The sequence below is a fragment of the Aegilops tauschii genome, chromosome 7, assembly GCF_002575655.3.
Source record: "Aegilops tauschii subsp. strangulata cultivar AL8/78 chromosome 7, Aet v6.0, whole genome shotgun sequence".
Taxonomy (NCBI): Eukaryota; Viridiplantae; Streptophyta; class Magnoliopsida; order Poales; family Poaceae; genus Aegilops; species Aegilops tauschii.
Window position 1 is genome coordinate 95,125,879 of NC_053041.3, and position 11,997 is coordinate 95,137,875.

Below are 11,997 nucleotides of genomic sequence, written 5' to 3' on the forward strand. Positions count from 1 at the left end.
GCATCATGTGGTGAGGAAATATCTAGGCACATATGTCTAGTTGAATATGGGTGGCATGAGTTATTATTGTTGACATCACCCTTGAGGTGAGTACGTTGGGAGGCGAAACTATAAGCCCCTATCTTTCTATGTGTCCGATTTGAAACGTTTTGCTCATGTGTATGTCGTGAGTGTTAGCAATCATGAAAGACTATATGATGGTTGAGTATGTGGACTCGCCTAAAAGGCTCCAATACGCGACCCTTCCTGAAGATATGATGAATTGTAGTTGCAAAGTTGACTGAGAACATAGTTTGTTGGTTTCTAATAGAGTTTATGCTTTATACTTCAATTGTGTGGTGAATTGTCACTTATTCATGGGAAGTTATATGATAAAAGTTCTATGATAAAAGTATTATGTTTAAGTTTGTTGCTGTTATAATAATCTACATGATGCTTCTATGTCCGTATTTTGTTTTTATCGACACCTCTCTCTCTAAGCATGTGGACATGTTTTTCGATTTCGGTTTTCGCTTGAGGACAAGCGAGGTCTAAGCTTCGGGGAGTTGATATGTCCATTTTGCATCATGTTTCCTTACTGTTATTTATGATGTTTTTATACATAATAATGCTTTTTGGAGTAATTATAATGCCTTTTCTTTCATAATTTGCAAGGTACACTCAAAGAGGGAGAATTCCGGCAGCTGGAAATCTGGACCTGGAAAAGCTACGTCAGGCCACCTATTCTGCACAACTCCAAACAAGTTGAAACTTCACGGAGAATTTTTATGAAATATTTGAAGAATATTGGAGCAAATAAGTATAGAGGAGGCCCACCAGGTGGGCACAACCCACCTGGGCACGCTAGGGAGCCCAGACGCGCCTTGGTGGGTTATGCTCACCCAGGCCCACCTCCGGTGCCCATCTTCTGGTATATAAGTCATTTTGACCTAGAAAAAAAATAAGGAGAGGACTTTCGAGACGGAGCGCCGCCGTCTCGAGGCGGAACTTGGGAAGGAGCACTTTTGCCCTGCGGCGGAGCGATTCGCTGCTGGGGGGAACTTCCCTCCCGGAGGGGGAAATCATCGTCATCATCATCACCAACAACGATCCCATCTTGGGGAGGGCAATCTCCATCAACATCTTCAACAGCACCAACTCCTCTCAAACCCTAGTTCATCTCTTGTGTTCAATCTTGTTACCGGAACTATAGATTGGTGCTTGTGGGTGACTAGTAGTGTTGATTACATCTTGTAGTTGATCACTATATGGTTTATTTGGTGGAAGATTATATGTTCAGATCCAATATGCTATTTAATACCCCTCTGATCTTGAGCATGTTTATCACTTGTGAGTAGTTACTTTTGTTCTTGAGGTCACGGGAGAAACCATGTTGCAAGTAATCATGTGAACTTGATATGTGTTCGATATTTTGATAATATGTATGTTGTGAATCCCCTTAGTGGTGTCATGTGAACGTCGACTACATGACACTTCACCATATTTGGGCCTAAGGGAATGCATTGTGGAGTAGCAATTAGATGATGGGTTGCGAGAGTGACAGAAGCTTAAACCCTAGTTTATGCGCTATTCCGTAAGGGACCGATTGGATCCAAAAGTTTAATGCTATGGTTAGAATTTATTCTTAATACTTTTCTCGTAGTTGCGGATGCTTGCGGGAGGGTTAATCATAAGTAGGAGGTTTGTTCAAGTAAGAATAACACCTCAGCACCGGTCCACCCACATACCAAATTATCAAAGTAGCGAACACAAATCGAACCAACATGATGAAAGTGACTAGATGAAATTCCCGTGTATCCTCAAGAACGCTTTGCTTACTATAAGAGACCGTTTTGGCCTGTCCTTTGCCTCAAAAGGATTGGGCTACCTTGCTGCACTTTTGTTACTACTATCATTACTTGCTCGTTACAAATTATCTGGCTATCAAACTACTCTGTTACTTATAGTTTCAGCACTTGCAGACATTACCTTGCTGAAAACCATTTGTCATTTCCTTCTGCTCCTCGTTGTGTTCGACACTCTTACTTATCGAAAAGAGCTACAATTGATCCGCTATACTTGTGGGTCATCAGTTGGCAGCGGAGGGAGAGGGAAGCGGGAAGAGCCGCGTGGAAATGTACCTCCCGCCGAATCTTGCAGCTGATAGGGGTCGATCTCGGGTCGGCCTTCCGCCATGTGAATCTAAAGGTTCAGGGCAAAAAATTTCCGTGCCCCGCAATTTTTTTAAAAGTTCGTGGGCCGATACTGTTGGGTAATGTTGCATGAAAACAAAAAAAAATTCCTACGCCCACGCAAGATCTATCAAGGAGATGCATAGCAACGAGAGGGGAGACTGTGTCTACGTACCCTCGTAGACCGTAAGCGGAAGCATTTAACAATGCGGTTGATGTAGTCAAACTTTCTTCATGATCCAACCGATCAAGTACCGAACGTACGACACCTCCGTGTTCAGCACACGTTTAGCTCGGTGACGTCCGCTCCTTCTTGATCGAGCAAGATGGTGAGGTAGTGGATGAGTTTCGGCAGCACGACGGTGTGGTGATGGTGATGGTGAAGTTATCTCCGCGGGGCTTCGTCTAAGCACTACGAAAATATGACCGGGGGTGTAAACGATGGAGGGGGGCGCCGCACACGGCTAGGCAATTGTCTGTTGTGAGCTAGGCGCCCCCTCCCACATATATATAGGTGGGAGGGAGGGGTGAGCAGCCAAAGGAGGCGCCCAAGTAGGAGGAAACCTACTTGGAGTCCCTCCCAAGCCGCGCTCCCCGCAGCCTTATATAGGTGCGGGGGAAAGGCATGGGAGGGTGGTGCCCCCCTTTCCTTTCTCCCATGAGAGGGAAAGGAAGGAGGGGCTAGCCCTTCCCCCTTTCCTTCCCTTAGGGCCTGCTGTACAAAGAAGGGGCGCACCAGGGGCTGGTCTGTTCCCCCTTTGGCCCATTAGGCCCATATCTTTGCCGGGGGAGCCTGAAACTCTTTTCCGGTGACCCGATAAGTACCCGTTACCCTCCGAAACACTTCCGGTGTTCGAATACTATCGTCCTATATATCAATCTTTACCTCTCGACCATTTCGAGACTCCTCGTCATGTCCGTGATATCATTCAGGACACTAAACAACATTCGGTCACCAAATCACGTAACTCATATAATACTATATCGTCATTGAATGTTAAGCGTGCGGACCCTGCGGGTTCGAGAACTATGTAGACATGACCGAGACACCTCTCCGGTCAATAACCAATAGAGGAACCTAGATGCCCATATTGTCTCCTACATATTCTACGGAGATCTTTATCGGTCGAACCGTTATGACAACATACGTAATTCCCTTTGTCCATCGGTATGTTACTTGCCCGAGATTCGACCGTCGTTATCTCTTTACCTAGTTCAATCTTGTTACCGGCAAGTCACTTTACTCGTTCCATAATACATCACCGCAACTAACTCCTTAGTCATTTGCTTGCAAGCTTCTGATGTGTATTACCGAGAGGGCCCAGAGATACATCTCCGATACTCGGAGTGACAAATCCTAATCTTAATCTATGCCAACTCAACAAACACCTTCGGATATACCTTTAGAGCATCTTTATGATCACCCAATTACGTTTTGACGTTTGATAGCACACAAGGTATTACTCCGGTATCCGGGAGTTGCATAATCTCATAGTCGGAGGAATATGTATTTGACATGAAGAAAGCAATAGCAATAAAACTGAACGATCATTATGCTAAGCTAACGGGTGGGTCTTTTCCATCACATCATTCTCCTAATGATGTGATCCCGTTATCAAATGACAACAATTGTCCATGGTTAGGAAACCTTAACCATCTTTGATCAACGAGCTAGTCTAGTAGAGGCTTACTAGGGACACGGCATTTTTTTTATGTATTCACACATGTATTTAAGTTTCCGATCAATACAATTCTAGCATGAATAATAAACCTTTATCATGAATAAGGAAACATAAAATAACAACTTTATTATTGCCTCTAGGCATATTTCCTTCAGATATGGTGTCTTGTCGAGCCATTTTTTCGCCCGAAACTATAAACCGATGTTTATGTTGTGGGTCGACGTGTTTTAAGGGGGTCTGCTAGAGACTAAAAAGTTCAATAATTGTGTCGCTTGTTTTGTCTCCAAATCTCGGGTCTAAGAAACACACAATGATCATGCTGTTGTTGTTCATTCATGTCCGAATTTGTACTCCCTCCGTAATAGAACGTTTTGTACTCCCTCCGGTACCACATACTCCTCTGTAACAAATCAGTCGACTGAAAGTTAACCAAGTACTCCGCCGCCCCATAATATAGGATCAATTTTGACACTACACTAGTTTAAAAAATGCTTTTATATTATGAGACGGAGAGAGTATTAATCAAGTGATGGATGATTTGGTTCAGTTTATAGCTGGATTCATTTTATACTCCCTATGATTCAGTCTATAGGTGGATTCAAACTTTGGTTTTTTATATATTAAAAATGACATCTGTGATATTGTTACTCCCTTACTGAACACTTTTTTTAGAAAGGAGGATCACCTCCGATCACTGCAGCAGAGTCATGCACGCAACCTCTTTCTTAAGCAAAGTATACGAAAGGTATGCGGTCTAGTACAAGCTCACTCGGAGCAGGAAAACTAATCAAGGAGGTAAAAAAATGCCACAACCGGCGAAAATAGGACGAGATGACTAAACAACCAGTCTATTACTGGACCACTGTCAAAACCGGTTGTAGATATCCCGAGTTACCATTTTCCGTCGGGTAGACCCAGTAACCAAAGGCTCCCTGGCTTCCGCAAGCATGTGTATAACCACGTACGGATCCAAGCTGTGGCCCTGTAGATAACCTGCAAAAAAAATTATATGAGTTTTTCTGTTAAAAACCATATCATTTCTGCAGATCCATATAGCCAAAGGAATGTGCAAACTCCTATCCGAATATGTCTCGCAGTATTTGGCCCTACTCCATTTAGTTACGTCTCAAATAACGTGTGAATACTATTTGGATGGGTGATATTAAATGCTATATGTATTGAGCGCCATAATAGTTTGGTGAGCCGACAATCTCCTACTAAAGATCTCTGGAATTGAATATTTAGAGGATTAGACTATAGGGACATTTACATCTATGCCCTTAACTCGAACCCACTACTCAGTTTTGCCCCTGATTTTTAGGTATGCTCAGTTTTGCCCCTCCGTCGTTAGTTTCACTTATACAAATGCCCTTCTCTGCCATTACCGTCCGGTCAAAGGTCTTTGACCGTCCTGAAAAAATAGCAAAAAAAAAATTTGGAACTTTGTGGGATCGAAGATACTCATGTCTGCAAGGTGTGTACAAATTTTCATGTCGTTCGGACACCCTGCGAGCTCGTGGCAAAGGAAAACATAATTTTTGTACGCATGTGAACCGTAAATTGAAAAAAATAGAAAAAAATCAAAAAATATGAAATTTCGTGGGACTGAAGATACTCAGGTGCACAAGATGTGTGCACATTTTTGTTGTGTTTGGACATCGTAGGAGCTCGTGGAGAAAAAAAACAAATTTTAGGTCAAAAAAACTTTGAAAAAATGCACTATTTAGGTCAAAAAAACTTTGAAAAAATGCACTATTTTGGCCCTAGACTATAATATTGTAGCAACGTAAGCCTCCTTACGTTGTACAATATTGTAGAGAAACAGATATTTTGTGGCTAAAGGCGTCTCCCCTAATCAAGTATCCTTTGAGAATCTAGTCGAATTACGGTTTCCAATGATGAATTTAGTCCTATGGAAGAAAGTTGCTTTCGTTCTCATTACCCCTTCCAAAAAGGTGAATCATTGGATCTCATGGTAACCTGGGCCAAGGTCTTAGATTGTAGGTACTTATTACATAAAATTTGTGCCCACATGCCTTCGGTCCCAACAGAAAACATGTACAATCATTTACTGAGCAATCTATTCTTTACCTCTAAATTCTCAATCTCGAGACCACCCTGGTCCTTCGGCCCACAAATGATATCCGACTTAATAAGCCTGTATTCTCTCTTTATTGCATCGCTCTGCCAAAAGAATCATGGTTGATAGAAGTCTAACCTTTTTCGTAAACCTATAGGTACTTCGAAGAAAGATAGAAGGAACATCAGCATACTCATGAGCACTGAGTTTATTAGTACTAGCCTACCTCGGTACGACATAAGCTTACCCTTCCAGCAGCTTATTTTTTTCAAATTGATCTGCAATACATTTCCACTCCTTGTTAGATAGCTTGCGATGGTGAATTGTTATGCCCAGATAACTACACAGTAGGGTACCGAGTTCACATCCGAACATTTGTTTATAAGCATCTTGTTCATTTTGGCTCTCCCAAAAACAGAACAATTCGCTTTTGTTAACATTAATCTTCAATCCCGATAATTGGTCTAATAAGCATAGCTCAAGCTTCATATTGCTGGCCTTTGACAAATCATGTTCCGTCAAAATTACAGTATCGTCAGCGTATTGTAGTATGGACACCCCACCATCTACAAGATGTGGTACTATCCTCCTATTTGGCCGTCCTCTTTAGCTCTACCTATGAGAATTGCCAACATATCTACCACTATGTTGATCAAGATAGGAGACATCAGGTCCCCCTGTCTTAGACCCTTTTGCGTTTGGAAGTAGTGACCTAGTCGTCGTTCACTTTAATCCCGAGGCTGCCTTTTTGTACAAATGAATCGACCTGATTCCTCCAGGAATCGTCGAAACCCTCCATATGTAAGGCTTGTTGGAGGAACGACCATTTAACCTTATCATACGATTTTTCCAAATCCACCTTGAAGATCACCCCATGCAGTTTCTTTGAGTGGATCTCATGTAGTGTTTTATGTAGGACAACCACACCCTCTAGTATGTTTCTGCCCGGCATGAATGTCGTCTGAGTTGGTTACATCATATTATGTGCAATCCGTGTTAGTCGGTTTGTACAACCTTTAGTAAATAATTTAAATCTCACATTGAGCAAACATATCGGTCGGAACTACTCAAAACGCGTTGCCTCATCCTTCATTGGCAACAATGTTATTGTTCCAAAGTTTAGGTGGAATAGTTGTAGTTGGCCACTAAACAAGCCACGGAACATTGGCACTAGGTTGCCCTTAATGGTATGCCAGCATTTCTTATAAAATTATGTTGGGAAGCCATCCGGGTCTAGTGCCTTATTATTCTTCATCTGCGATATTGCCTCAAACACCTCTTTTTTGTTTGTCCCGAGCTGAGGATGTCCCTAACCATGTGCTCGTCTAGAGACACAAAATTGTCCTCGGGTGCACCAATTGTTTATAGTAATTAGAGATATACAATTTTAGGTTCTCATGCCCTACAAGTGTACCCTCATTCTGTTCAAGTTGGAAATTTTTCTTCTTTTTGTGTTTTCCATTTGCAATCATATGAAAAAACCATGTATTTCATCCCCTTGGATGACCTACCGCACTTTATCTCTAAGTGCCCATTTCATCTCTTCTTCTCTGAGAAGAGTTCGTAATTTCTAGTCAGCCTCCATTTTAGATGCCCGTTCTTCCGCATCTTATAAGATGGATTAGACCTTTAGATCAAGTTTATTTATAAGCTGGATAAGCCTATCTTTTTCCACCTTATATATCCCGCTTCACTTTTAGCCCGGCCCCTTAGGAATTGCCTCAAATGCCTAATCTTATTTTGCCATCGCTCAATATTTCAGTGACATAAAAAAATGACATGTTGTGATTCTGGGACACTTTGCAGGTGGATTCAATTTATACTCCATGTGATTCAGTTTATACTCCGGGACATGCATGTTAAACAGGGAGTAGGTCCTTCACATGTTACTGTAAATTTACATGGTTTGGTTGACTTACAGCAACAGGGAAATCATCCATGTACACTATAGATGGAGTACAATAGGGATAGGTTGATCCATGATTTCGTTAGCAGACCGTATAGAGCAGCATTGGGCCTGAATCTTGTCAAACTGTGACATATTTCATATTGACTGAGAAAAATTCAGTGCATGCAACATAATTGAGTTGACTTCCTCAAAAAAGTTGTAAATAAGAGCAAAATCTGGACCCCTATATGTCTAAAGACGCGCTCGCGAACACACATTAAAGTCCTTCACAAATCGTTAAATCCATAAAAGTTGTAGATAAGAGCCAAATCTGTCCTTGGCGCATATCGTCCTCCTTTGCCGCTTTTAGACGATGCGGCCACGGAGGGCTTCCTCCTCCCTATCTAAGTCGTGGGATTCCATCGGCTCCTCCTCACATGCTGCTAACGTCGTCTCCGCCTTGAGGGCTGTCACGAGTCCCGTGCCTCCTAGGCATAAACCATAGTGGCATTGGCCTCTGTTTTGGCTCTCGACAATGCGGGAACGAGGCGCCACCTAAAAGGTTCCACCACCTGAGCGGGGTTGTGCCGCCATGCAGTGGTCATTTCTTTTGGCGAGGCCACTATCACGCGCCTTGAGCCACCGGCCCCAAAGGATCCTAGTGCTATTTGAGCAGAGGCAACGGATTCCTGTTGGATCAATTTCGACCGCAAGCGGGCACACTCCTCCCAGGAGCGCCAGAGAGTCGTGCATACGGCAATCTCCTCCTAGAGACTACATGGGGCAAGGTCTCGATTGACAGATCTGAACCTCTCAGAGTCAGATCCGTTGCGAGCCATGCCGGAGACGGTAAAAGTTCGCCAGAGAAGATCTAGGAGGCGGAGGAGAGTAGAGTGAAGAGAAGTTGACTGGTTAGTGTTTTGTCCGGAGTGCAGATAGGATTAAATATATGTGGGGTCGTGTCAGGCCATAGTGGGTTGGATCCGATGTGGCGGACGCACCCGAGCGTGCCCGGGTGGGCTAGATAAGGGGATTTCCAATTAGAGCATCTCTAGTAGATCCCGCAAACGGCCGGCCCATAAAACTCATTTGAGGGCTCCCACAAAAAAATTACGGGACGGCGAGCCCTCCGGCAAAACAGTTCCCGTAAACCCGTCCGCAAATGTTTTGCAGGATACGTTCGCGAATCTATTCCGCGTCGGAGGGCTCACAGTCCCGCAAATACAATAGGAAAATATTGTCAACTTCATCATCACAAGTGCATAAGAACTAGTTCATTATCATATATATACGTCACTAGTTGATCATCATACTAGTTCATCACATCCCAGATCATGCACAACAAACGAGATATCAAGTTTAGGCTCATGAATGCGCTATAAAACAAGACAAAAGATGCTCAAATGACATAGATCAATCAAGCAACATTCTCCTTGTTGCGAAAAACGTAGCCACCAACACCGCCCATAGCACCTCTGTCGCCATCATCCATATTGACTGGAGGGCACATTTTGAGTACAAAAATCAACGGCCAAAGCTCAAGCAAGTGTTTCGAACGGCCGAAACATAGATGACCGGAGCAAAGCAAGCAAAAGAATTTTTATTTACCTCCCAACCGTTTCATCGAACACGTTGTAGGCGTGGCCAGCGGCTTCGTCGTCAATGTGGATGTCGAGGTTGGCCGAAGGCGGAGGAGGAGCCCGTCCCCTTGACGTGATTGCCTTCTTCCTCGGGGGCTTCGCCCGCGCACTGAGAAGGCCGGTCGAGGTGGTCTTCTTCGTCTTGGCCGGGGCGTGTGGAACCGGAGCATGGCCGATACTCGGTGGTGCCGCGCCGGCTGCGCCATGTTGAACGCGATGGTTCCCTTGCCGCTTTCTCTTGATGGTGGCGGTGACGGCGGGAGGAATTGGAGCGGTGGTGGGAGGAGTTGGGGTGGTGGGAGGCCCGGGCACATGGAGCGGCAGCGGTGGAGGCGGCGGCTGTCGTGGATCTAAGACTGGCAGTAGAATGGGGGGTAGGTATGAGGAGGCAAGATCCTAGCTATGGCAAAGTTGTACACACGAGTTTTACGAGTTCAGGCCCTTCGTGGAGGAAGTAATAGCCCTACGTCTCGGAGCCCGGAGGCAGTCGACTGGATTATGCGTGTGTGTGTGTTTCAGGGGGTGCGAACCCTTGTGCCAGTGGAGGGGGGTAGCTTATATAGAGTGCGCCCAGACCCCAGCCAGCCCACGTTACAAGGGGTTTAAGGTACATAAAGAGATGGTGTTACTGTTAATGCTAGTAATAAAGTGGCATAAATGATCATTAACTCTATGAAGTAAACGTCCGACCGTTGTTGTGCAGAGTGACTTTAGATCTTCTGTCTGTCGAGTGATAGTTGTTGCGGTCGAGTGACTTCGAGTCTTCCGAGTGGAATGCTTATGGTCGAATGGATGATGATATCCCTCGAATGCTTTTGGCTTTAGGGTGATGTCCTAGGGGAGGGTATCTAGGTCAGGCCTATGACCCTACCCTAGGTACATAGCTTCATCATTAGCCCCCGAATGGTTCAGGGTTCGAGTGGAGAAGGAGTTGGGAATACCTCTGATTCAATTTTTTGCGCTTCGGAAGCGTTTTACTGGGATCAAATGAACAATCATGATGACTTCAACTTCTTTTTCAGTCGCCTTGATCCATTCTTGGTATTGTCGAGTGAACTTTTATTGCTAAGCTTCGAGTGTTGATATGGAAAAAATCTTCAGTCTGACAGGTTGCTCTGCTGCTCGCGGATCTCGCGGGATTCGAATTTTGGGAAGCGCGCGGGGCGGAGGAGGCCGCAGTAATCGGGATGGATTAGGCAGGGCCGCCTCGATCTCTGCGCCACCTTTTTCGCCACGTATCGCGTACGCGCGACTGTTGCGGGATTTGATAGGATCGTCTGGGCCCACGGGTCAGCCACTCGGAAACGACCTCATATAAGGCGCCGGACTGGGTTTTTTTGCACACTGCGTTCCCATTGCTCCTCTTTTTCCTCCGTTTTCTCCACCACATCCACCTCTGCTCTCGGCGCCGCCGCTCTGTTCGAGCTCCGCCCGCTGCAATGGGGAAGGAGAAGATGGTGGCCTTGGAGCGCACGAAGAAGGCGCCGGCGAAGGCGAAGGGGAAGAAGTCCAGCCAGGGCGGATCTTCGTCGAGGTCCAGCCTGCCGCGCGGCTGGATCCAGGGCGATTGGATTCGGTCGACGATCCGTCAGGACGACATCGATGATCTGGTCGAGGGGGGACTGATCCCCCACGAATCAGCGCGGCTCCCGGAGGACGAGACCGAGCCGCGGCCGTAGGAGGGTGAGTGCGTTCTCCTTGCTACTCACATCGACCGCGGGTTTTCTTTGCCTCCCCATCCTTTCTTCCTAGGTTTCTTGAACTTCTTTGGAGCACAACTTCATCACTTTTCCCCCAACACCATCGTGTACCTTGCTGCCTTCGTGTCCATGTGCGAGAATTTCCTGGGTTGTCGACCACACTGGGGCCTCTTCAAGCACATTTTCACGTGTCGTTCTCAGTCGGTCAAGAAGGCCAATCTGAGTGACGAGAGGACACATGTGATCCATATGTGTGGGGGTCTTGGGATTCAAATGAGAGGTAAAAGCACTTTCCCAGCCATGATTCTTCCCGAGTCAGTCAGAGGGTGGCAGTCGACCTGGTTCTACAGCAAAGACCAGCCGACTCCAGGTCAGTCGACTGGACTTCCCCCCTTTTCCATGGCTCGAGTCGAGAAGCCCTTCGCCTTGAAAGTGACCCTGGAGGAGAAACCGGAGGTGAAGGTGCTGGCCGAGCGAGTGGTCCAGCTCGTCAGTGATGGCATGACCGGCATGGATCTGTTGGAGATCTTCCTCAGACGACGCATTCAGCCGCTTCAAGCTCGTGACCATCCGATGTGGATGTATTCGGGCATTGATGACACCACTCGGATCCACCCAGAGGAAGTCGACGAGGATACAGTGGAGCAGTGGCTGAGGGGTATCACTGGCAACAAGGATAACCCCAGGGGGTCTAGGAGGATCCCTCCACTCGACAACTCGTACGAACCAGACAAGGTCCAACTCTAAATTGCCAAGTGTTTTCTTGATTTATCATGTAACTGCTTGTTGTCAACCGACTGATTTTCGTTTGGCTTGTTGTCTTTCAGGCCCTTACT